This window comes from Rhagoletis pomonella, unplaced genomic scaffold (assembly GCF_013731165.1).
Source record: "Rhagoletis pomonella isolate Grant_MI unplaced genomic scaffold, Rhpom_1.0 Rhpom_scaffold_00009, whole genome shotgun sequence".
Taxonomy (NCBI): Eukaryota; Metazoa; Arthropoda; class Insecta; order Diptera; family Tephritidae; genus Rhagoletis; species Rhagoletis pomonella.
This window is the reverse complement of record NW_023458563.1, coordinates 9137743-9143655: the sequence shown is the minus strand read 5'-3', so window position 1 is coordinate 9143655 and position 5913 is coordinate 9137743.

Genomic DNA, 5913 nt, shown 5'->3' with positions numbered 1-5913 from the left:
TGGAATGACGAGAGTGGCCATAGACAGGTTGAGGACCTCCGTTAGGTACGCTACTCCCGCAGGACCCAAATTTTTCAGCATCAACATGCATATTCCGTCGGGTCCAATGGCTTTGGAGCCTTTCGCCTTCCCGATGGCTACCCTTACCTCACCGCTGGTGAAAACAAGAGTCGCACTAGGTTTTGGCATTTTGTGCAGCCTTCTGGTCACTCGACGTTTGGCTTTATCCACCGGAGGATGCAGAATGAACTGCCGGCTAAAATAGCTCGCGCATCTCTCCGGGCCCGACGAAGCGTGGTCACCAAAGTCTATCTCGACTCTGTCGTCGCGCTTCGTCGGGTTGGACAACGACCTCACGGTTGACCAAAGCTTGCTCACACCAGAGGCGAAGTTGCAGGTCTTCAGATGCTCTTCCCATTTCTTCCGCTTATGTACGTTCACAAGTTGCCGAATCTCGAATTAAGATCCCTAATACGGGGATTTCCGGGATCGGCCTGACGAAGGTTGTCCGCTCATCAGCTAGAACAGCCGCTTCGGCAGGAAAATTCGGACGTGGATCCTTAATACATCCTGCTGGAATGAAGCGAGCTGCAGCAGCGGTGACAACCCTGCGGAACTTACGCTCACCTACATGAACGTCGGTTGGTATGGGTAGTGCAGTGAAGGCGCCCTCAGTAACATCCGTGAAGCCTTTCCAGTCAGCTTTGGAAAAGTTGATATAGGTCCGGTGATCCACGGAAGCAAAGTCGACAGGTTTATCAATCGAGATGACTATGGGCAGATGGTCTGATGCTAGAGTCAGCATAGGTCGCCATGATACGCTATTTATCAGACCAGCGCTGACAATTGTTAGATCTGGCGAGCTGCAGCAGCTGCCCATAATCCTGGTGGGTGCGTCGTCGTTCATTGTGCAGAATGTCGAATCGTCTATCTGCTCAGACAGATGTATTCCCCTACGATCATTTGACAGGCTTGAGTGCCAGAGATCGTGGTGCGCGTTAAAGTCACCAACTACCATACGGTTTTCACCTCTGAGTAGCGCACCTATTTCAGGGTGATATCCTGCCGGGCAGCTGGTGACAGGGGGTATGTATACGTTAAATATTTCGAGCTCAACATCGCCTGACGGGATAGCAATACCCTGACATTCTAGGATGGTATCCCTGCGATCGATGTCTGCTTCAATGAGACGATACTGCACGGTGTGGTGCGTGATGAACGCTAAACCTCCACCATTATCTCGCTCGCGATCTCGACGGTGCACGTTGTATCCGGCGCAATTCAACAGGGTTGAATTGCCGTGCAACTTCGTCTCTTGGACCGCAGCTATTAATATTCCATGCCTTCCCATAAATACAGTTATCTCCTCGATCTTGCTCTGGAGTCCGTTACGGTTAAATTGTAACACCTTTGTGTGTCTTGGAAGACCGATTGTGATGTGTGGTGTTAAAGAGTTGTGTTGCCTGCCGGCCCTCTGCTGTACGTGCTGCAGAAGGGGGTGCTGCCTTGTGGTGGTGGTTGGCGGCGTCGCGGGGGAGGGCTGCGACGGGGCAGCACAGCAGGGCCCACATAGTCGCTCGTCCAATTTCGTGTGTTGCGAAGTCCTGAGCACGCCCTAAAGTGGCACCAGCCGAGGCAAGAGTTGCACTTGACTGATGTCACGATACGGTATATTCTTGACTGACAGACAGAGCAGATTGTCGGAGGGACTAGGAGTTGCCGGCGGCGGTGTGTGGGTGCTATTGTGTTTGTTTGTGTGTCTATTGCTGTGTTGTGTTGGGGTGGGGGTGTGTTGATTGTGTGCTGCCCAGGCGGGTGGTGGTTTGCCGTGGAGGCGGTCCGGTTCGCGCAGCATGGGGCCACGAACGACGTGGTCCATTGCCGGTGCGTACGCAGGCCCGAGCAGTTACGAAGGTGACTCCACTCGTCACAGGCATTGCACCTGACCGAAGTGGAGTTTGTATGCAGTCGTCTCTGGCCCTGGATTTGACTCTATGCCAGCCCTGAGCAGAAGGGTGCGGAGAAGGTGTAGCCCTAGGATCGAGCAACGTTTGATGGATTTCGCCGACCTAAACGGGGTTAGATCGCCGAAACAACAGCCCTTGGTCGGGTAAAACCCGAGTCATTCCGGTACGTAGAACCGGCTGTCGTGGGGCGGTTGTTGTTGTAGCGGCACTACTAAGCCCCGCCTGTTTCGGGTCAACTTTTAATCATTATCGTCGAGCTCAACTAACGGTAGGCCCAGGAAACGAGCTGTTTCGATGGGGTCGGACCAAAGGGAGAGGGGTGTTAGTTGAGTCGGATTGAGCTGACATGTGAAGAGGTGGTTGGTGTCGTGGGGGGAGTCTCCACATGCCGGGCACTCATTTGGGATGTTTGGGTCGAGTCTGGACAGGTAGCTGTTTAGGCGGCTACAATATCCAGACAGTAACTGAGCCAGAGTAACGCGGGTCTCTCTAGGTAATTGAAGCTCCGTCTCTTCCACAGGTGGTGATTGGGCTCCGATAACGACATTCTTAGGCCTGGAGTCGAGGTAGGTGGAGACTGACTCCCTATGAATGTCGTTAATCGCTTGTCTGTACGTCATTGGGTCCAGTGGTTGGTCTGTGTAGGTCAGGACTGCGTCCTTGTACACGAATAGGTGCCCCCTGACGTGCCTGGGCGGAGGCTCCTCCTCCAGAAGTGGTCTGTTAGGGTGTTCGCTTCTGTGACACCCCACCAGAAACTGCTTACTGAGCATTTTGTTGTGTTCCCGTACGGGGAGCACTTGGGCCTCGCTGTGTAGGTGGTGCTCAGGCGTCATCAGAAGGCACCCAGTCGCTGTCCGGAGTGCGGCGTTCTGACAAGTCTGTAGCTTCGCCCACTGCGTCCAACTAGTCCCCGGTGACCAAACAGGCGCTGCATAATTTAGAACCGGCCGGCCAATTGCCTTGTATGTTGCCAGCAACGTTTCTTTGTCCTTGCCCCAAGTGCTGCCGGCGAGCGACTTGAGGACCTTGTTGCGGCTCTGTACTTTGTTGACAACTGCGGTTGTGTGCGCGGAGAAGGAGAGCAGGCTATCAAAGATAACCCCTAAAATTTTTGGGTTGTTCACCGTCGGTATAGGTGTGCCGTCGACGTGAATGCCTAATTCTAGCCTGACCTCCTTCGTCCAGCTGGTGAAGAGGGTCGCCGTTGATTTCGTTGGGGAGAGGGTTAGGCTCCTCGCAGTGAAGAAGCGAGAAAGGCTGGAGAGATAACCGTTTACTTTTGAGCAGAGGTCATCAATTCCATTCCCGGACGCCAAAATCGAACAATCATCAGCGTACGAGATAAGGGAAACACCTTCAGGAGGCTGGGGGAGTTTCGAGATGTAGAAGTTAAAAAGTAAGGGGGAGAGAACACCACCTTGTGGAACCCCTTGTTTTATTCTTCTTGGTTTCGAGGTTTGATCTCTGAAGATTACCGATGATTGTCGACCACTCATATAATTCGCCGACCATCGCTTCAGTCCCTGTGGGAGAGAGGAGGCCTCAATGTCTTCTAGCAGCGTGGAATGGCAGACGGTGTCAAACGCCTTTGACAAGTCCAACGCTACTAGGACAGTTCTCTCACAGGGGCGGTTGCGATTTAGGCCACGAGTTATCTGGGTGTTTATGGCGTTAAGTGCTGTTGTTGTGCTGTGCACTTTACGGAAGCCATGCTGATGTTTCGCTGGGGTTAGGTGGCAGGTGAAGTATGGGAGCAGCAGGGCCTCAAGTGTCTTCGCGACCGGGGAAAGGAGCGTTATCGGGCGATAATAGTCTCCTCTGTTGGCGGGCTTCCCCGGTTTCAGCAGTGGGATCACTCTCCTGATTTCCACACATCAGGAATGATGAGAGTGGTCATAGACAAATTGAGGACCTCCGTGAGGTATGCTACTCACACAGGCCCCAAATGTTTCAACATCAGCATACAGACCGTCGGATCCAATGGCTTTGGAGGATTTCGCCTTCCCGATGGCCCCCTTCACTTCACCGCTGGTGAAAACAAGTGGTGCACTGTTTTTGGGCAGTTTGTGCAGCCTCCTGGTCACTCGACGTTTGGCCTTGTCTACCGAAGGATGTAGTGTGAATTGCAGACTAAAATAGTTCGCGCATTTCTTCGGGTTCGATGAGGCGTGACCTTCGAATGAGATTTCCACTCTGTCATCACGCTTCGTCGGGTTGGACAAGGACCTCACGGTTGACCAGAGCTTACTCACACCAGAGATGAAGTTACAGGCCTTCAAGTGCTCTTCCCACTTTTTCCGCTTATGTTGATTTACCAGTTGCCGAATCTCCAAATTAAGGTCCCTCAAGCGAGGGTCCCCGGGGTCGACCTGGCGTAGGTAGTCACGCTCATTTGCTAGTACAGCTGCTTCAGCCGGGAAATTTGGGCGGACTTCCGCGATACGTCCGAACGGTATGAAGCGAGCTGCTGCGGCAGTGACTACCCTGCGGAACTGGCGTTCGCCAGCATGTACGTCTGTGGGTGTGGGGAGGGCGGCGAAGCTGCTCTCGGTAACTTCCGCGAAGCCGTTCCAATCAGCTTTGTTAAAGTTGGTGTAGGTTCGGTGATCCGCGGGAGCAAAGTCGGTGGGCTTATTGATCGAGATGATTATGGGCAGATGGTCTGATGCTAACGATAGCATAGGTCGCCATGATACGCTATTTATCAGACCAGCGCTAGCAATTGTTAGGTCTGGCGAGCTGATGCAGCTGCCCACAATCCCGGTGGGGGCGTCGTCGTTCATGGTGCAGAATGTCGAATCGTCTATCTGCTCAGCCAAAATGTTTCCCCTCCGATCATTGGCCAGGCTTGAATGCCAAAGATCGTGGTGCGCATTGAAGTCACCTACTACCAGTCGGTTTTCGCCTCTGAGTAGCGCACCTATGTCAGGGAGATATCCAGCCGGGCAGCAGGTGACAGGGGGTATGTACACGTTAAATATTTCGAGCTCGACATCGCCTGACCGGACAGCTATGCCCTTACATTCTAGGGTAGTGTCCCTTGGGTCGATGTCTTCTTCGTGGGGCGGTAGCCCCAGTTGGTGCACGCCAAAAGAGAATTCGAATTGGTAAGGGTTATAAAGTGCGGCCGAAGGCCGCCTACACAGAAAGGTGTTCTCTGCAAAAGGTTGTTGTTGTTGTTGTTGTAGCGGCTACAACAACCCCGCCCAGATCGGTTGGTATCTCAGTCGTTGTCGTCAAGTTCCACTAACGGCAACCCTAGGAAGCGTGCAGCTTCTGCGGGGTTTGCCCATAGGGACAAGGCGGTTAGGGATGTCGGGTTAGCCGGGCATGCGAAGAGATGTTGCGAGTCATGTGGGGTCTCTCCGCATGCCGGACATTCGTTCGGCACATCCTCATTCAGCCTACTCAAGTAGGAGTTTAACCTGCTGCAGTAGCCGGAGCGAAGTTGTGCGAGTGTAGTGCGTGTCTCCCGAGGCAGATGAAGCTCCGTCTCGTCTATGTCCGGGGGTGGTGTGCCTAGAACGGCATTCACAGGTCTAGAGTCTACATAACTCGAGACTGAGTCCCTGTGAATGCCGTTCAGGGCCTGTCTGTAAGCTGTCGGGTCCAGAGGTTGCTTAATGAACCTCTGGACTTCGTCCGTTAGTTCATATAGATGCCTCCTGACGTGCCTAGGCGAGGGCTCCTCTGCAAGCAGCTGTCTGCTTGGGTGGCCACTTCTGTGGCTCCCGATCAGGAACTGCTTGCAGAGCATTATATTATGCTTCTTTACCCGGAGCATTTGCGCCTCGCCGTGCAGGTGGTGTTCAGGCGACATCAAGAGGCATCCCGTCGCTGTCCTGAGTGCGGTGTTTTGTACAGTCTGTAGCTTCGTCCACTGCGTCCTACTAGTCCCTGGCGACCACACTGGCGCTGCGTAGTTCAAAACCGGCCGGCCTAT